The sequence below is a fragment of the Phyllopteryx taeniolatus genome, chromosome 4 (assembly GCF_024500385.1).
Source record: "Phyllopteryx taeniolatus isolate TA_2022b chromosome 4, UOR_Ptae_1.2, whole genome shotgun sequence".
Taxonomy (NCBI): Eukaryota; Metazoa; Chordata; class Actinopteri; order Syngnathiformes; family Syngnathidae; genus Phyllopteryx; species Phyllopteryx taeniolatus.
In genome coordinates this window covers 29,065,382-29,086,572 of record NC_084505.1, presented here as the reverse complement: position 1 = coordinate 29,086,572, position 21,191 = coordinate 29,065,382, and the positions used below count along the sequence as shown (strand labels likewise).

At 44.1% G+C, this 21,191-nt stretch overlaps 1 protein-coding gene across 23 annotated transcripts in view; it reads right to left on the bottom strand.

Annotated features, from left to right (window-relative positions):
- The window catches only part of LOC133477067 (receptor-type tyrosine-protein phosphatase delta-like), a 168,653-nt gene that overhangs the window by 112,309 nt on the left and 35,153 nt on the right, over nucleotides 1-21,191 (bottom strand). For all 23 annotated transcript variants that reach the window (XM_061771382.1, XM_061771384.1, XM_061771387.1 and 20 more), the window contains exons 3-5: nucleotides 19,827-19,852; nucleotides 5,167-5,242; nucleotides 3,141-3,175 (exon numbers count right to left, since the gene is read on the bottom strand). The gene's annotated coding sequence lies outside the window, so the exon portion shown is untranslated. The remainder of the gene's footprint in view (nucleotides 1-3,140; nucleotides 3,176-5,166; nucleotides 5,243-19,826; nucleotides 19,853-21,191) is intronic.

Sequence of the window (21,191 nt, the reverse complement as noted above, 5' to 3'; positions counted from 1 at the left end):
ACTAAATAAGACAAAAGTATTTGGACATTGTACCTGAGGGTCCATTCATCCAGAAGACCATTTGCGAGATCGAATATGACTGCCGTTCGCTCGTACTGTCTGTTCTAGCGCAACCTAGTGGCGTTCGGTGGGCTTGACGTCGGGGCTATCAGGTTCGTTCACACCAAACTCAGCCAAGCATGCATTTATGGACGTTGCTTGGCGCACTGGGGCATACACGTGCTGGAACACGTAAGAATTAGGATGCAATCATTCAGATTGGGGGAGAACTAACGGACCGAGCCCAACCCCTGATTGAATAATTAATTGATTAGAAGACATGCACTTGATGATTAATAGTGAGTGGGACCCTCATCCAACATAATCTCATTACAATTGTTCTGCATGCTAAAACCAACATTTGCGTGTGTGAGCGGGTGCGGGGCCATCCTAATTATGTGGTGTGACTCATGTGAGGGTAATTACAGCATGTGAGACAGTGGGAACAAGGCTACGAGTGACCCAAAAAATCCACGGGCTAATGAAGCGATAAGGCACACACTCTTCCTCTCCTCTCGCCCACATGCTCACCTCACAGGAAGGGACGCGGCAAAGAGAAAGTCAAAAAGACTCCGGGGGGCATAATGTCTCCCTCGGACTTCATTAGAGAGAGCGGAGAGATTCGGGAGGAGCTGCCAAGAGACGGCCTGTCAGGCTCCGACCTCTTCCTCGTGCACGCTAATCTGCCGATTTCTTTGTTCTCTGTCCTATCTGGCCAAGGCTCCGCAGTGCCGAGGTCCCGTTCCAAGCGGCCAGATTAAGCCCGACCAGCCAGTGCTAAAGTGTCTTTTGAAGAATCGTCAAGGTGTAATCCCTGTGCGAAGCCATTTTTTTGCAAGATGCAGGGTGGCTCGAACACACAGCAGGATGCACATCGTGCAAATTGTGCAGCAGACAAAGCGTGTGTAATGAACGTGTGTGTGTGTGTGTGTGTGTGTGTGTGTGTGTGTGTGGTTGCTTGGCTGGGCATATGCTGCAAAGACTCAAGGTTTCTTTCAAATGTGATGTAAAATGAAAGGTTCGCGTCAGGCCGGTTTATCGTCCGCTGCGCAAAAAGTCCTAGCATGTTTTCTTTTTGACCTCAGGGTTTATCTAATTAAAGATTGAAAGCCACACAACTTCTAGTTTTGACATGTGCATAAATAATTTACCTCATCTCCATTCGATACCTCAACATCAACATGATGTTGCAATAAAAGGGTTTGTATGAACAAAGGCAATTAAAGCAAGTCTCTCAAATTAAACTTGATCAGAATAGTACATAATGTTTGTCACTTGTTCAATTTGTTAAGAAAATAAATGAATCTATTGTCATGTTGTCACAATAGCAGTCTTGATTTGTATTTTTAGTTGATGTCATGTATTCATTCAAATGTACAATATTTTAATAACTGTTGCAATTATCAATATTTTTTTAATATAAACAACTAATCAGCATTTTTTTTAATTACAAATATTCAATAAAAAATAACTACTATTGTATGTTTTAAATTATTGAATAATTATACAAATATTACGACCTAAATTCATCACACGTTTGTAAAACATAAACATAGTAAATGTTTTCGAGGCAAATGGTTCTCCGCACAGTGAAAATGATCTACGTATCTTGTATTCATACATACAAGGTTTTTACAAATATCAATCAGTCGAAAGGAATCATTTTTCATTCTATAGTGTTTAATCATGAGTAAAAGTGTACAAAATCAAATGTTTCAGTACAGTGAAGTGCTGCAGTGTATTTGGTTGAGCATTTGATATTTGTGCAGTAACACGTGCAAACGTCATGCACGCAATGAACGGCGAAACGTCGTCGTGGCGGCCACCCAAATCGCAAACGCTGGCCGTGAAAATGTCATATTCTCGAATCGAAATGCATCAATTCAAAGGAGGAGAGTGGTCCGCATCTTTCCCCCTGAATTTCCCCTATTATTAAAAAGAGGACGCAAAATAATAATAATAATAATAAAAAAATGCCCCAAGATAACTTCAGCACTATTCAAATAGTACTGAACTGATTTCAACATGGCCTTCACTTAGCTGAACTGCTGTGTGAACAAAGTGACACTGGTGCGGAGCAATAAGCCAGCGAGGCGCACAGTAACGAGACAAGCGGTGCAGAGCGTAATCTTGAATTAATTGAAATCCTTGTCTAATGACATTACAAAGGATCATTTTCAACGCAGCTTCGAGTTAAACGGCGGACGATTCAGTGCTCTTTCTTTTTCTTGTGAAAGTCTGAGAAAGTTTCACCGCAGCTGCTGTGTTCAGTCATTTTTCTCTGCGCCATTTTCAAATGGAAAATTCTTCATTCTTCATTTTCCAACAAATGTTTCTTTTGACCATCATGACCTCTCTGCTTGCATCAGAGATCAATGAGGGGTTTAACTATGGACTCAGGTTTGATCAAATTTGGCCTCCGTTGAGTGCTAAAAATGTAAAGAGCCACAAGGGGGCACAAGACACAATAAATTATTATAATTTTTTTTTCGACAGACACTGTTTGCCAATCTAAACGGTCAAAATGTCATGTATTCATTCAGAGACTTTGTTATTACCGGCAATAAGTGCAGTCACTACCGCTGGCAAAGACGGTGCCCTAACGCGACGTTAAATCTCTCATCTTGAATGTGTTATGTGTGACAATGACACCTCCGCCGATGTGGCAACGGAAGCGATACCGAACGCGAGCCGCTCATGGTGTCACTTGTCGCTCTGCGAGGCGCGCGTGCACGTTATTCACAACCTACGCTGCGTCGCTCCACTGCAGACACAACATTAGTGTACGTGCGCGCGTGTGAGACATTTCCTATCCCGAATCCCGATCACATTCCACACAAAACAACACACAAGCACAATTGCACGGAGTCACACACACACACACACTGGCTGGTGGCACCCGGCACCTCATTTCCAATTCCGCCCCCTCTCCTCACCCCGTGCATCCCTCATATTCCACTCAGGCCTCCTCACGGCGCTAATATGCACTGTTCCTATGGCAACCCCTCACACTGATCTGGCATTCGTTGACAACACGGTAGAGGCTCTCTACCTGGCAGCGTGCAGCGGCCACCAACGTGCACGCGTTTGCGGTGTATTACCTTTAGTCATGGTTCATCATGCTTCGAAGAGGGAGCTGAAACACAGTCGGAGAGAAGAGTATAAACTTGACGGATCAACAAAACCTCTCATTGTCGAACCCACACATTCTCCTCTCGCCGACGAAGACTCATTTGCTCGATGAAGGCAAATGAAGTGAGGCTTGCAGATGCCCCGGATGCCAAATTGGGCTAATCGATTCCCCGAACTTTTTTCAGTCAACACCCAAATTAGAAATGTGTGAAACCATCATGTATCAACTACAACGACAATCAGCTCTTTAAATCTTGGAGTTACTGGAAACCCATTTTGATTTGTTTTAAACCCCTTTAAATTGATAGTTTGTCTAATGAAAATGTTTAATAAATATGTTTTAAAGGTAAAAAAAAATAATACAGTGTCAATAGGAGAAATAGTTTGCATTGTTTCTTAATTAACATTGATGATCATTTGAGCTCCATGATTTGGAAAGTCTGCAAAAGAGACTGCACTGCCACCTGTAGACAAGATTGAATACTACACCAACGGTAATCAACTTTCAGGTTCATAGATTTAAAAAAACAAAACAAAAAAAACAAACATCTATGAACCTGCAGTTTGATTCCAAAGCTTTCCTGCTGCCAACATGTGACTTCATCCCATGTTCAGTGTTGGAACTAACTCCCAATGAAGTCCTCTTTCAAAGAATGTGATCATGAAATCTGTTTTTTTTGTAAGTTGTTAGCCTCAGACTAAAGAGGAAGAAAATGGCACTAGAGAGTCGTGCACACACACACACAGACACACACACACACACGCACACACAGTCTCTGCTGCATCTTTAAACAGGCCAGAGAGGTTGAGCACATGCGTTATATTTAGAACGGTGATGCCATGCAAAAGTCAACATGAGAGGAAAAGATCAGCGATGCGTTGAGTGCTCTATTGTCAATAATGTATAAGAGGTGGCCTTTTAAAAAGAGACTGCTCTGTCTTGTCTGCTTCTTTTGCAAGTCTGCCCAGTCCGTAGGGGATGCAGGCGTCTTAAGCGGGGTGCAGAGCATCCCACCAATCGGAGCTTTTTTCCCCCTCCATTCCGATCAAAGTCACAAAAGGCCCAATCGTTGGATGTCTCAGGAAGATTTTTCTGAACGATTATCCTGCGGTGCGGGGGCGTGTTCAGTGTGGTTCCCCCTCCTCGATTTGGAAAACAGTCAGGACCGACATCCGTAAATGTTAAACCTGTTCCAAATGACGGACACAAAAAGCGAAGTAACTGCGTATAAAATATCCTCCAAGCCACCATCACAATAAAAACTAACTCCATAATCCCTCATCATTATACATGGATGTTTATACAGTGGACTCATCAGTCAAATGAAAAAAACTTTTCAAACTCGGGAGGACCTTAAATTGTCATTGCTGTGGCATAATTCCAACGCAGCGGCTCAACGTGGGCTGGCAGACCTTCCGATAGTCAATAAATAATGAAATCAGAAGAACATATTGTTTTAACATGCGTGTATGTTCCAATATCATCACAAACAAATCATTTCCTTTACCATCCGTGTGGCGGTGTGTTGCTTTTTCTGTTGGTGCAATGCATCACGGGATATATGGCCTTTGTAGTAATCATCGGTCGTTCGCTACTTTTCCAGATGCATCGTGGGATATATCGAGATAACCTCCATTGAGTACACATTGAAACGGCACTACAAAATCTGGAAGGAACGCACAATATTGGGGGCGGGGCTCGCCAAGCCTTTTGAAACTGAGAGCTACTTCTTAGCTACCAATTCATGCAAAGGGAACTGGAAATAATAAGTTCCTGAAATAATACAGAATTATATGTCATTATATTCATCTGTGTGAAGACACTGATCAAATGAATGATGTTTTACAATAATTATCAATAATTTAACAAGGTAGGATGATGATAAATAGCAATATGTAGCATTTGATTTCTTTTAATCTCCTCCAGTGTGAATCTTTCGAGGGTGCGTGTGAAAACGTTTGCGTTTGGAGGTCACGGAAGCGGTGAGCTCTTACCCGCCTCAGTGCGCCGGTCCCCAGTGCTGCTTCATCTTTGAGGATTGAAAGAGTCAGAAATCTCCGCAGAATTCTCCTGCAACGCAGAGGCAGAGCGGGAAGGGGTGGGAAAGGGATGAGGAGATTAGGAAAGAGAGCCTTCGCCTTTCAAAATGCAACGCTCTTAAAATCAACTCGGGCTTTGGGCGAAGTTCCCTCTAGTGCGTGTGCGTGTGCGCGTGCGGCGCGTTAGCGCCACGGCGTTCGGATTGTAGTAGGTCGGCGTGCATCCTGAGTTAAACTGCCACAGCTGAGTTCTAAAAGCACGCGGGTCAAACGGGCAGGGCCGGTTCAGCTCCCATACCGGGGGCCTTTCAAGGCTTTGAAAAGGCGCGGCATCTACTTGCCAGCCGAGTGGGTTGCGGGCAGCAAGGTTCTGCCAGAACAAAGGCCTTGCATTAGGACACGCGTGTGAATACTGACGGGGGCGCCGTGTGCACTTGCGCATTCAAAATGTCAACTCTCGCGTGGTTTGCAATTAAAATCAACCCCGCTGGCGGCATCCGTGCAGGGTATTAAAACACACAAAGTCGCGAGAAGAAGATATCTCGAATACATTGAGGAACAAATGTTGGTTTTCCTTGACAAACACATTGATTTCACAAGTATTTTCAACTTCAATTGCAACCATGACATGATAAAGTTTCATTTACAAGTGGGGCAAGGTGCCATGACACATGTCTACCGCTAGTCTGTGCTGTTACACCATTCCTGCATTTCTGCCTGTGACCGCTTTACCAAATAAGGGCAGATGATGATGGCAGCATAGATTAGCCCGAGCCACCGCCTGCTGTAAAGATCACGAGTGACTGCTTTGCAAATTCGAGCTAAGACACTTGCCAGCAGCGCGGAGCATTTCTGACCTATGAACAACCTTTGCTTTTTCAGGTCACAATGTCTAAATGATGATGTACGGCACACATTTGTGTGATATGTGCAAGGAATGAGGAAATTGCCTGTGCAGTAAATAAATTGTTTGTTTTTTTTTAAATGATGGAGACAATTTTTTCTCTTTGTTTTAGTTTTTTTCTTCCCCTGTGGGCTTTCCAGAGTCCCCAACTGTAAAAGCACCTTGCTTATCAGACCTGTGCTGGGCCAACAGAAGTCATTAAGGCCTTGTTAGGAAAAGGAGAAACGAGACCATTAGGGAAGTTTGCATCGAAGCGAAGTTGACACAACCTGTGCAATAAGTTGTGTTCTTGTAGTTTCCATTTTCTCTCACGGCGGACGGCTAAAAACAGTTGAAAGCAATAATATGTCATTAAAGCTCTTTCTCATCCTGCTCAATCCCCATCAAAAGAACCCGTGACTCCTTTGAATTGCTGGATTTACCTGTGATATGAAGTGAAATACTTTCAAGCAGCAATATGTAGTGAATTGACCTGAAAATAGCTGCTTGAAAATAATCTCGGACTTGGTACAGGACTTTGGAATAACGAGAACAGCATCTTGGTGACGTCGGATCACCGACTTCGGAAAAATCGTGCGTGCGAAATAATGATTTCTCATGACTGCTTTAATTAAGGTTTTTGAAACTTTGATTCCCCAGAGGGAATTCCACAGGAAATCCCTGATGAAAACTTTCACTGAAGCAACAAAGTGACAAAAACCCCCCAAAAACAAAAACAAAAGTTAACTCTATGAACCAAACGATTTCTGCAAAGCAATGTCCCAGAAAAACAGTTTTGATATGTAACCTCAAGCAGGCCAAATCAGCGGAGCTTCAGTCACTCAGCATGTGTGAAACATTCTTCTGTCAAGTGGCCTCAACATCAAGGAAAGCGAATAAGCAGGGCAGCAGATGTGCTGTCTTTTCAAGCAACCCTAAGTGACTTTGGATTTCTTTTTGACAGCGCCATTCTAACAGGAAGTGACCTCCAAATAGCAGGCCCGGCCAGCAACGGCCAAAAACGGGGCCGCTGTGCGGGAGATGCTGACAAGAGACACGTTGTCGTTAGAGTCTTAAAGCAGTGTTTTAAAATCGATATGGGCCGATATCAGCCGTCCCCCGGGACCCACGCCGCCTCTGCGTGCGCCAAAGGTGCCAGGCCACATGAGCTCATGTCACTTTTGAGTACACCATCCTAAATCATACCAGCTGTGGAGGCACGGTGGTCGACTGGTTAGAGCGTTTGCCTCACAGTTCTGAGGACTGGGGTTCAATCCCCGGCCCCACCTGTGTGGTGTTTGTACGTTGTCCCTGTCCGTGCCTGCGTGGGTTTTCTCCGGGCACTCCGGTTTCCTCCCACATCCCAAAAAAAACATGAATGCTAGGTTAATTGAAGTCTCTAAATTGCCCATAGGTGCGAATGTGACTGTGAATGGTTGTTTGTCTATCTGTGCCCTCAGTAACAAAGTACAAATATTTCATTACCTTACTTAAGCAGAAATTTGGGGTATATATACTTTACTGGGGTGTTTCTATTTTAGCCGACTTTTTAGTTATACACCTTACATTTTCATGTAAACATCTGTACTTTCTATTGACTTTAAAAAGAGCCTCTTCTATTTCATTTGGGATTGTGTTCATTCCACCTTGTCATTGTTCAAAAACATACACAAAAGAACCAAAACAAAACAAAAAAATGTATAAATTACACCAGGATAGAGTGGATTTTGATTGTGGTCGGATGAGAAATGTAAACATTTACCATTCTGACACTATTGTTTTGTATCACACCTGCACGTGATGACGCAACTCAAGTACCAAATGAAAGACACATGGTCCCACTAGGACATAGCGAGAAGACGTTTCACCTCGGCCTGAACCAAAAGTCCCAACAGCGTGCCGACAGCCGGAAAGGCCGGCCAACGCTTGTCCATTCCTGCCCGTACCTGGAAGAATCGTTCTCAAATTGTTGGATGCCAAAACAACTGCTTTCGAAATCCCTGCAAACTCTGCCGAGTCCCACCAGCTCGTTCGTGGCTTTCAAAAACTCGCTGTCTCATTTGAAAAAGCATTTTGAGGTCAACTGAAAGTTGGTTATCATCAAGGGGTGGAGAAGAAGAAGAAGAAGAAGAAGAAGAAGAAGAAGAAGAAGAAGAAGAAGAAGAAGAAGAAGAAGAAGAAGAAGGTGTGAGTCTTGAGTTTATATTACTGCTGTACGCAATACTTCTAAATTCTCGTTGATTTGGAACAAAACTGCTTTTCTTCCAAAAATAGGAGAACATTTCCAAGTGACCCCCAAACTTTTCAACAGTGGTTTATATACTGTATATTCATTTTTTAAATATTTATATTATATAATTATAAAATGAGACACAAAATATGTTTCCCCTCCAAAAAAAAAATATATATATACATTTCATCTTTGGGAGAATCAATGGATTTTTATATTTCTAAAGCTACAGGTTAGGCACCTGCACTGAACACAGTGAACGAAAAGACTGGCATCTCATTCAGTTCTTTTGATATTCAGCTACTTTTTGCACATTTGGCATTGGTAAGATAAGTGACATCACAGATTGTGCTTGTAAACCGTGTAATACACAGGCCATGTAAAATAATGGCAACATAATGAAACTACTTGCATAAGGGGCTCAAACATCCTTTGTGTGAAAATATGTCATGTCTTTGTGTAATCATCGCAATGAAATGCCGACGACTGAGCAGACGTGTGCTCGGGCTGGCCCCGGAGTCTTGGATATACGGTGACAATTGTGAATCATCATTTGTTATGGCAACAAATTACTCAGCCGCGTCCTACTTTTTAAGACGTATTTGACACTCCAGAGCTCCGGGCGGAAGAAAAAAAAGAGTGAGCTCGCGGGAGACATTAAAGAAAGTGTCGACAATCCAGACGCGATGCAAGAATAATGAACAAGTGTAATGGAACGGCGGTGAGGACGGCAGATGAAGAGTGGAAATGAGGAGGTGCAAATGAAGTATAAGGGGCCAGAGCTGTGCCTTGTTAACAGTTGCAATACAGAACACTGACTTATCTTGTACAGTTTGGATCAAATTTTCCCAGCGGCACTGTTCTCTCGCTGTGAGGCAATTCTGACGGTCAATCTTGCAAAGTTTTAGTTCGATAAAAAAAAAAACTGACATTTCTCGCTTCCGCGGCAGGTGAGGTTTCATTTCATCAAAGTGAAATGAAAAGATGTGGCAAAAATGTCACGCAGGTGTTATTGTGTGAGATCGGCACGACCCAACACCTTTTTATTGAATTACATTTTTGGGGGGACTTTAGATGCGGTTACAAATGTTAGACTGATATTGGAATCCCACCACTGCAGGAATAAGAAGCAGAATTAGAAGAATGACTGCAAAGGCTTTCCTAATGAAGCCTGCGCCAAAGTGACCCATTTCCGATCCCTCCTCTCTCTTCCTCCTCTGCCATCACTGATGCAGCTGCCCTAAATTCTTCACCAGTTGAGAATATACAGTACATTTAATTAAAGCAGGCAAAAAATGACTGCTCAAGATTGTTATATTCAATTTCTCCGACGTATTAATCCTTGGGCTTACTTGGACTCGAGTGGGGTCAGTCCGCACTGGTGGCAGGAAATGTCACCGTGGAAATTACAAAACAAATGAACTTTCATTTCAACGGCCGAAAAATAAGATTGAGTTGACGGCGTAACCGTCTATGTCCTTCTACTTTTCATACTCAAATCATTTCATGGTGCAAATGCTGAGGGATAATTACATTTCCCTTTTCTCATTTACCGCAACTGCAGAGCGATTATGTCAGTCTACTTGCAAGGTGCCAAAAGCGATCCTGTCTCCTCATACCTGACACACTGGGAACACGTTTACAGCATGCGCTAAGACACCCAATCTGCGAGACTGTTTCATTGCTTTGGTAGGTGCTGCTGTTTTGGTTAGCTACAGACAAAGTGACTGGCAGTTGTATCTTGAGTAGACAAAAAAAAAAAAAGTAAACATAAGCTTTGTAATGCTGTGGAATTATGACTGCTCATGACTGTCTGTGGTTGTCCTTGGCAACAAACACTGCCACTGTTAGAGCAGCGTTACGTCACTAAATGCAATTTTAATAATATGTGGATTCAAAGTTCAAATTCACAAAGCAGGTGCAAGCATCTGAAAGCTCATATGGGCAATTTTCACACTTGTTGTCACAGTATATAACAGATCAGGGATGACTATAATATGAATGTAATATTCTGATTCCAATTAGAATGAGGTGTCAAGCTGGGATTTGCTGTTGTACGTACAACCCCAATTCCAATGAAGTTGGGACATTGTCATCCATCCATCCATCCATCCATTTTCTACCGCTTATCCGAGGTTGGGTCGCGGGAGCAGTAGCTTTAGCAGGGACGCCCAGACTTCCTTCTCCCCAGCCACTTCATCCAGCTCTTCCGGGGGGATCCCGAGGCGTTCCCGTGCCAGCCGAAGGACGTAGTCTCTCCAGCATGTCCCCGGGGTTTCCTCTCGGTGGGACGTGCCCGGAGGCGTCCGGGAGGCATCCGAATCAGATGCCCCAGCCACCTCATCTGGCTCCTCTCGATTGGGAAGGAGCAGCGCCTCTACTCTGAGATCCTCCCGGATGACCGAGCTTCTCACCCGTTCTCTAAGGGAGATCCCGGACACCATGCGGTGGAACCTCATTTGGGCCGCTTGAATCCGGGATCTCGTTTTCGGGCACGACCCACAGCTCGTGACCATAGGTGAGGGTAGGAACGTAGATCGACCAGTAAATCGAGAGCTTCGCCTTTCGGCTTAGCTCCTTCTTTACCACAACGGACCGATACAAAGTCCGCATCACTGCAGACGCTGCACCGATCCGCCTGTTGATCTCTCGTTCCATTCTTCCCTCACTCGTGAACAAGACCCATAGATACTTGAACTACTCCACTCGGGGCAGGATCTCATCCCCGACCCGGAGAGGGCACGCCACCCTTTTTCGACTGAGGACCACGGTCTCAGATTTGGAGGTGCCGATTCTCATCCCAGCCGCTTCACACTTGGCTGCGAACCGCTCCAGTGAGAGTTGGAGGTTACGGCTTGATGAAGCCAACAGAACCACATCATCTGCAAAAAGCGCCGGGAACGAGTCCGACTTACTGCCGGATATGCAGCCCAAACTCTGACTCCGGTCATACAGGGACCGAACAGCCCTATCAGGGGGTTCGGTACCCCATACTCCCGAAGCACCCTCCACAGGACTCCCGAGGGACACGGTTACACGCCTTCTCTAACTCCACAAAACACATGTAGACTGGTTAGGCGAACTCCCATGCACCCTCGAGGACCCTGCCGAGGGTGTAGAACTGGTCCACTGTTCCATGGCCAGGACGAAAATCACACTGCTCCTCCTGAATCTGAGATTCGACTTCCCGACCCTCCTCTCCAGCACCCCTGAATAGACCTTACCAGGGAGGCTGAGCAGTGTGAACCCCCTGTTTGAAGTTGGGACGTTGTGTTAAACAGAAATAAAAACAGAATACAATGATTTGCAAATCATGTTCAACCTATATTTAATTGAATACACTTCAAAGACAAGATATTTAATGTTCAAACTTTTAAAGTTGATTGTTTTTAGCAATTAATCATTAACTTAGAATTTTATGGCTGCAACTCGTTCCAAAAAAGCTGGGACAGGGTCATGTTTACCACTGTGTTACATCACCTTTTCTTTTAACAACATTCAATAAACGTTGGACACTAATTGTTGAAGCTTTGTAGGTGGAATTCTTTCCCATTCTTGCTCGATGTACAGCTTCAGCTGTTCAACAGTCCGGGGTCTCCGCTGTCGTATTTTACGCTTCATAATGCGCCACACATTTTCAATGTGAGACAGGTCTGGACTGCAGGCAGGCCAGTCTAGTACGTGCACTCTTTTACTACGAAGCCACGCTGTTGTAACACGTGGAGAATGTGGTTTGGCATTGTCTTGCTGAAATAAGCAGGGGCGTCCATGAAAAAGACGTTGCTTGGACGGCAGCATATGTTTCTCCAAAACCTGTATGTACCTTTCAGCATTAATGGTGCCTTCACAGATGTGTAGGTTACCCATGTCGTTGGCACTAACACAACCCCATACCATCACAGATGCCGGCTTTTGAACTTTGCGTCCATAACAGTCTGGATGGTTCTTTTCCTCTGGCCTGTAGGACACGATGTCCACAATTTCCAAAAACAATTTCCAAAAACAATTTGAAATGTATTCTGTTTTTATTTATGTTTAACACAACGTCCCAACTTCATTGGAATTGGGGTTGTAGATGAGACGTCTATCATCTTGTTTTGGTCTGGTTTGGGAATTTTTGGACTGTAGTGGACAGACTTGAGTACAACATTAGCGGTGTTTGCTATCACCAGGGCTAATGTTGTCGCCTTATTTGATTTTTTTTATGTGTGTGTGGATGCAACACAAAAAGATGCTCCAAGTAAATCTGGAGACTTTGAAGTGGTTTAAAAAGCACCTTTGATCACTGCTGATGAATAATGCAACCGATCACTTTTGATGTGGAGTAATTACCACCTAGAAGAAGGTTACGTATATTTTTACAACCGTCTGCTGGGCTATTTGCAAAAAAAAAAAAAAATTACCAGAGTGACGGAATTTGGCGGAAAGGTATATTTAGATTACAACATAGAATGGTGGATCTGTTAAGTCAGAAAAGGCAAACGTCACACTTTCCACAAATTGCCACTGCAACCTCTTAACCACAACATCTTTGAGTGAACTTTGAACTGTGGATTGTGTGTGTGTGTGTGTGTGTGGATACACGCTCTAGAGGATAGGTGTCTAACTCAAGGCCCGGGGGCTGCATTTGGCCCCACACATCATTTTTATGTGGCCCGTGAAAGCAACTCATTTTTTTTCCACTTCCATGATTCTTGTTGAAATATGTACCAACATTTCTTATTTTCATATGTAATAAATAATAATGATGAGATATTGCATTTACAGTAACTTGAACACAAGTTGAACAAACAATTGTCCTGACCTTCTGATTATAAAATTAGTTATCTATCAATTTGTTGTCTATATGTAATACTACGATGAGGCGATGAAACATTTTTTTGGGGGGTTTCACAGCCATAACGGTACCAACAATGTGGCCCGCGACCAAAAAATGAGTTTGACACCCCTGCGTGAGTCTCGAGCACTTGCTGTCGTTCCATCCATCCATCCATCCATTTTCTGAGCCACTTCTCCTCACAAGGGTCGCGGGAGTGTTGGAGCCAATCCCAGCTATCATCGGGCAGGAGGCGGGGTACACCTTAAACTGGTTGCCAGCCAATCGCAGGGCACATACAAACAAACAACCATGCGCACTCACATTCACACCGATGGGCAATTTAGAGTTGTCAATTAACCTACCGTCCCATAAAAACAAATTCCATCCTTCAAACACTCTACGTCTTCATGAATCCATTCATTCTTACCCCAAACATTTACCTCGAACTACTTCTCCTCATTTCTCACCTTTCCTCCTATCTCATCCTGTTTTCTTCCCTCCCCACCGACAGGACCGTATTTTTCCCCTTGCTTTAAAAGCGCCCCTCACTTAGATCTCTGGCTTCCTCTCCACTCCAAGCCTACCTTAAATTGACCTCACTTCCTTCTCCTCTCCTTTTTCTCCGTTCTTCTCTAAACTTTCATCCCACGCCTCGCCACGTGATCTATTAATCTCTCTGTGTCTCTCCCTCAGTCTTCCTTATCCTCTCTGCTCTTTTCCTTTTTCGCCAACTCCTTCTCCTCACCCCATTTTTCTCAACCTTCCCAGTTTCGGCACCTGCTGCCGAAGACGTCTCGACCAGCGATGGAGTGAGTGAAGAGGAGACGAAAAGACAGATGGGATAAAAGTGGAAAGACGGCAAAGACATTGCGAAAGGTTCATGATCGGACGTTTCTTAAGAATGAAGACATTCCTTTGTGTTGTCGTGTGTGTGTGTGTGTGTTTGGCTTCTCCAAGGCAACAAAACAGCAATCATCCACTGAATCACACCCACTTTACACCTCTGTCCGCTCAGTTGTCATTTCGTCTCAAATTGCATCCCACTTTTTGAGACCTGCCCACTTCGCACATGCTATCAAAGTGTAAGAAATGCGATCCGACGGGAATTCTGACATTTTTTTTCCCAGCCACAATAGGGGCCCGGATTGAATTTAGGCAAAACGACGACAAGCGAGAGGCTCCAGCCAAGTGACGAGGGAAACGAGGACAAACAGATGCTAGATTACATCTTCATACGTCTCACACACACACACACACACACACACACACACACGGAGCAGCATCTTTGATCGACTTGCCTGCTTCCCATTGAGTGTGTGTGTGTGTGCAGGATGTGGTAATTAACCTTTCTCCTGCTGAGTCGAGCTATTAAAACTACGACTGTAGAGGGCTTTTGTCACGATCATAAACCATAACACAAGTTGGGTTGTTAAGAGCTGTTGAACACATTCTGTGACATTGTCTAGCGCATCACGCAGAGGGCATTGTTCCACATCCAGATGTGATTTTCTGTATAACTAAATATAGCCTTTAGCTTAAATCAACATGGACGTGTGAAACTGCTCAGTAATACACTTAAAACAACATCATGTACTAAAAGTGACAAAAGTATAAATACAGGAATCTTTCTTCTTGGATTTTTTGGGGTAGGAAATCCTATTAAAAGTTAATTACTTTATTTATTAGGTTTGGACTTTAATGTTATTATTTTTACTCAAAATAAAAAAAAGCTTTGCATTGGAACCTGTAAAGCTTAAGGCCCATGAGGTCACACGAATCAGAAACTGACTTCGCCCAACTTGGAAACTCAGTTCAGGGAGCCTTTTTTTTTTTTCTGAGGACCATCAAGAGGGAACATGAACACCAGTAGAGAAGCATAAAATGATGTGATAAGAGTGCCTCACTCTAATTTATTACAATAATGAAGAGAGCTACACAACAGTTGGGGGCTCATTATTATCCTGATTTATGTCTTGTCTACCTCAACTCACCAACATGAATGCAACACATATGAAAAAGTCACAAATTGGGGCCAATGTGACAGATGGGCCAACGCAAGTGAGACACGCGCCTTTGTGCCCTCAAGTGCATTTAGTGGACGAACACTAGCCAAAGCTTAGCCACTAATGAGGTTCTATTGGTAACTCCAACTGAGCCCACTCCAAATAGTGGTGATTAGACACACAGGGAGGGAGGCTGAGCTGTAACACACACACACACACACACACACACACGCACGCACACTTATGCCCACATTTAAAAACAACCTTGAGCACCAAAGCAAATAAAACACCAAGGGGCACACTACCATGGTATTGTTTGGCAGTTTCATTTTGTTAGACATTTAAGGAGGGCACGGTGGAGGACTGGGGTTCAAATCCCGGCCCCGCCTGTGTGGAGTTTGCATGTTCTCCCCTTGCCCGAGTGGCTTTTCTCCGGGTGCTCCTTTTTCCTCCCACATCCCAAAAACATGCGTGGTAGGTTGGTTGGAGACTCTAAATTGCCCGTAGGTGCGAATGGTTGTTAGTTTCTATCTGCCCTGCGATTGGTTGGCGACCAGTTCAGGCTGTACCCCGCCTCTCGCCTGAAGATAGCTGGGATAGGCTCCGGCATGCCCGCGACCCGTGTGAGGCTAAGCGATAAAATGGATGGATTTAAGGAAAATGGATGGATTTATGGAGGGTTTTGTACAAATATTCTTAGGTCACAATGTCAAAGTTTTAACAAACCATTTGAGCTAAATATTATTTTATAGCTTCTTTTTTTTTGCCCCTCTTCCCGCACACATACACACACACAAAACACAACAATCTTACGTTACGACCTTTTGATTGACTATCCTATTTCCGCAAATACGTAGCAGTGATTGAACTGCAGATGGGCGGTGGAGGGGTAGAGAGGGGTGGGGGTCTATTAGGGTGGAGACCTTTATTTGTACAAACCATGTTGCTGAAGAGTAATACCATTTCTAGTATACAATGGACCCGCGCATACTCACTCGGATACACGTATGAGAGGTTTTATTTTCTTTTCAATTTCTTTTTTTCCATTTAAAAAATATTTTTGTCTTTTAGTTTTATTCTTTTTTTTTTGAGTGCCGCCCTAAAATAAATAAATAAATAAAATTCCCCCTCCTTGAGCCTTCACCTTATCGTGGAGGAGGGGTTTTTGTGTCCCAATGATCCTAGGAGCTAAGTTGTCTGGGGCTTCATGCCCCTGGTAGGGTCACCCATGGCAAACAGGTCCTAGGTGAGGGACCAGACAAAGCACGGCTCCAAAAAGCCCTATGATGAATAAAATAAATGGATGTAGGTTTCCCTTGCCCGGAAGCGACTCACCGAGGCCCCCCTCTGGAGCCAAGCCTGGAGGAAGGGCTGGTTGGCGGGCCCGTGACCACCATGGCCCGTGACCACCATGGTCCCCCTTCCCATGGGCTCAGCACATGTGGGAGGGGCCATAGGGGTCAGGTGCATTGTGAGCTGGGCGGTGGCCGAAGGCGGGGACCTTGGCGATTCGATCCCCGGCTACAGAAGCTGGCTCTTGGGACGTGGAATGTCACCTCTCTGGCAGGGAAGGAGCCCGAGCTGGTGTGTGAGGTTGAGAAGTTCTGAGTAGATATAGTCAGGTTCGCCTTCACACACGGCTTGGGTTCTGGTACCAGTCCTCTTGAGAGGGGTTGGACTCTCTTCCACTCTTGCGTTGCCCATGGTGAGAGGCGCCCAGCAGGTGTGGGTATATTTATTGCCCCCCGTCTCTGCGCCTGCATATTGGGGTTCACCCCGCTGGATGAGAGGGTAGCCACCCTCCGCCTTCGGTTGGGGGGGACGGGTCCCGACTGTTGTTTGTGCCTATGCACCAAACAGTAGTTCAGAGTACCCACCCTTTTTGGAGTCCTTCGTTCTGCTGGGGGACTTCAATCCTCAGGTGGGCAATGACAGTGAGACCTGGAAGGGCGTGATTGGGAGGAATGGTCCCCCCCGATGAGAACCCGAGTGGTGTTCTGTTATTGGACTTCTGTGCTCACCACAGATTGTGCACTTAGCACTAGGTCGCAGTTCGATGATTGACATTGTGGCCGTGTCATCAGACTTGCGGCCGCATGTCTTGGACACTCGGGTGAAGAGAAGGGCGGAGGCGTCAACTGATCACCACCTGGTGGTGAGTTGGCTCCGATGGTGGGGGAAGATGCCGGTCCAAACGTATTGTGAGCGTCTGCTGGGAACACCGGCCTTACTTCAGCCATATTTCGGGGGTAGTGGGGGACATTGAGTCTGAGTGGACCATGTTCCGCGCCTCCATTGCTGAGGCGGCCGACCAGAGCTGTGGCCTTAAGGTAGTCGGTGCCTGTCGTGGCGGCAATCCCCGAACCCGTTGGTGGACACCAACAGTGAGGGATGACGTCAAGCTGAAGAAGGAGTCCTAGCGGGCCTTTTTGGCCTGTGGCACTCCTGAGGCAGCCGATGTGTACCGGCCAGGCAAGCGGCATGCAGCTTTGGTGGTCGCTGAAGCAAAGTTTGGTGAGGCCATGGAGAAAGACTTCCGGACGGCTTCGAGGAAATTTTCAACCACCATCCGGCGTCTCAGGAGGGGGAAGCGGTGCAGAATCAACACCGTGTATAGAGAGGATGGGGCACTACTGACCTCGACTCGGGATGTTGTGAGTCGGTGGAGAGAATACTTGGAAGACCTCCTCAATTCCACTGACATGGTGGACAGTGGACCCCACTGTCATAAAAACTAATCAGTATGGACACACACAACATTGTGAAATGATCAAATATCGGAGTCCTCTGGAAAACAAATCATAGTTAAACGCCATCTTGATATAGCGTGAGCTCATCTTCAATATTGCATAGGGAACCCGCTTACACCTGTTCTCTTTAATTCTTCTGAGACTGTTTGCATCAGGCATAGCCAACGTGGTGCCAACAAGCCCCTGGTCGCCCGCAGGGAGCCAATGAGTCACCTGCTGTGGACTTCCGCGTGCACAAGCTAACACATGCGACCAGTGTGGATGTGCAGTTTAATTAACGCAATTGTTTGTTCTACAAATTACTGAGAATACCTGTCAACTTGCACAATAGAAATAAACAGAAGGTTATCAGGAAATTTAAACTAATATATTAATTAATGAATTAATGATATTCGCGGTTCGGCCTTCACAGACCTTTTTCGGAACCTGTCCTCCGATACTCCCTGAAAAACTGGCCTATTTTCCCATTTGGGCTCAAAACAATAAAAGTCTTACTTTGGCTCCATTTTGTGGAATCTTGGTGTTGTCATGTTTAATTCATTGAGGTAGAGGAAAATGGAGGTTTCTGTTTGAGGGAGGTGTTTATTCACCTTAAGTGAATGATGCACGCGGCAACTAATTGTTCATGGTGTCACTTAATGGGGCGATGGCAATTTGAGTTGACACAGTATATACTGTACCGTACCATGCAAAAGTCTTTGGACATAGTTATTTAACATAAACAACAAGAATATCACTGAGCACAGATCTCCGCCACGGCCGTAAAAGTGAAAAAAATCTCCTTAGAGCTTCGTTTTGTTCCTGGTACATTACATATATTTTTTTTTCTCAACTTCAAGTATTCGAGTCGACTGTTACAACACATCATCACTGCCTGAGAGTAATAAGTTGCAGATATACTCGAGCTTCAAGCCCTGATCCGCAAATAAACAATAACAGCGGACATGCTGGGTAAAAGTTGGAGGCGGTTATGACTAACACTTTGTGACAGTCTGTTAGGAAGCGCGCTGGATGAGGATTTGTTGTACAGTATGTTATCATTATTGTTTGTGTATGAACCGTACAATGCAATAACACAGCGCCTCTGTTTAAGCTCGTATTCTCAAAGTGACAGTTGAACTGGTGGAAGATTCTTCAATTATGTCTTCGGAAAGCATCTGCTATACTCACCTAGGCCCTGATTTACTAAGAAACCAAATAGTGGGCACTGAAGTCATCTGTGATGCAGAGTGGAGGTAATGTCATGGCTTGGGCTTGCATGACTGCTTCTTGAACGGGCTCACTAGTCTTTATTGATGATGTAACTCATGATGGGAGCAGCAGAATGAATTCTGAAACCTCCAAAACCATTTTGTCTGGTAATTTACAGAAAAATGCATCCAAACTAATTGGGGGAAGCTTCATCATGCAACAAGACAATGCCCCGAAACACACTGCCAACACAACAAAGGACATCGTCAGTGGGAACAAGGTCTTAGACTGCCGAAGTCAATCACCGGAACTTAACCCAATAGAGAATGCATTTTACCTCCTGAAGAGGAGGCTGAAGGGAGAAATCCCCAGAAACTAACACGTATATATATATATATATATATATATATATATATATATATATATATATATATATATATATATATATATATATATATAAATCAAAACATTGCTAATTTTATGTCTGCCGTTTGATTAGGCCAAATCACCTGGTTTGTGTAAGCTCAGGTTGTGTGCATTTGCGATAATAACTTTGGCAGGTGTGCAGTGTTTAAATTTCTCTTGTTTTATATGAACACAATGCATAGTGAGCGCAAGATCATTTGCCAATGTAGATTGCGTTGTCACAGGACACGGGCCAACATGCTGTTGGCGTGCTGTGTTTCGGGGATGCGGGGAGGGTGAAAATAAATCAGGAAATAATGAGACTCTCTCTTACCTTAAGAAGCACTTCAACACGTCAAACTTTGAAGAGAGAAAGGGGAAAGGGGAGAAAGGGAGAAAATAGCGTTTTAATAGAAATGTCAGATGGCTACAAAAAAAAAAGAAAAAAAAAGATTGGGATTAATTCTAAAAAGCTGGCTGGTAGATTTAATTGGCCTATTGAGCTTTTCCCCATGCATTCACCCACAAACAATGCAACCTCAAGGAATTAATTACTCTAGCATGGTATAGTACATTATTCAAGATACCTCACACAAATAATTTCTTGGAAAAGTAACTAAATGCAAATACAATTTGTTATACACAACACGGTGGCATGTATATGTATATCCAGTACAATTCAATTAATTGTATATAAAACCTAAAATACAAAATGGTATGTATGTCATGAAAAATAAATCTGGGAGCCATTAATTTAGGAAGCGCTACGGAATTACAAAAGTATTGGGATAGCAGGCCGTTACAATTCCGTGAACTTCTCATCTCATAGAGCCATAATCACAGATGTAGATTTTCAATAACAAACTCCTCCATCAATGTCTCTATAGACCTTGCATTGTAAACGTTGCATTTATGCTCCGTGGTTATTGTTTGTAACGTTACAGAGGACTTTTTTACACGCAGAATTCCACAATTGCACAATTGTCTTTGCAGGCTCGTTGCACTTTTTTCTCTTATTTTTTTAATCATCAGAAACCATGAGTGATAACCAGTCTACGGGCTTGTGAGTCTCTCAATGGGGCCAATTTAAAGAATAATAATAATATTATTGGAAGCTAGCATTTAAAAAGTTACATTTGTATAGACAGTGCTAGATCATCGTGTGTAGGGCACAAGGGAGTTCAAGACATCATCCTGCCTCATGTGATCTTACAGTTCTCTAACTAAGAGGGAAACCCCTTGACTGCACCAAAACAACTTGAATGTTTTAACTGGGAATGATGCAGATGCAGACAGAAGTATTACAAAGCTGCACCAATGAAAAGCATTTGATAGGGATGTCATGAAATAACCATAAAAGAGGCTGCTCCGAAAGATGCTGGAGTACATGGGAGAAGTTGCAGAATTTAAACAAATAAACACACACACAAATACTGCAGAAAAACAGCCTTCATTTGCTGAATCCTGGAACCTGTACAATATTTATTCCCCTCAAATCCCAGCAGAGCAAGACAGACTGAAAGTGGGGCGATAGTCCTGCTGCAATGTGCGCTCTTCTTCTTCTTCTTTGTCTTCTTGTGCCAGACATTAAAATAACGATGCACTACAGTGCTGTAATTCTCACTGCAACGCTCACCGAGCTTAAATTGGCCACACCATTAGGTACACGAATGAGAGTGTTTTTGACTGTTGACTGACG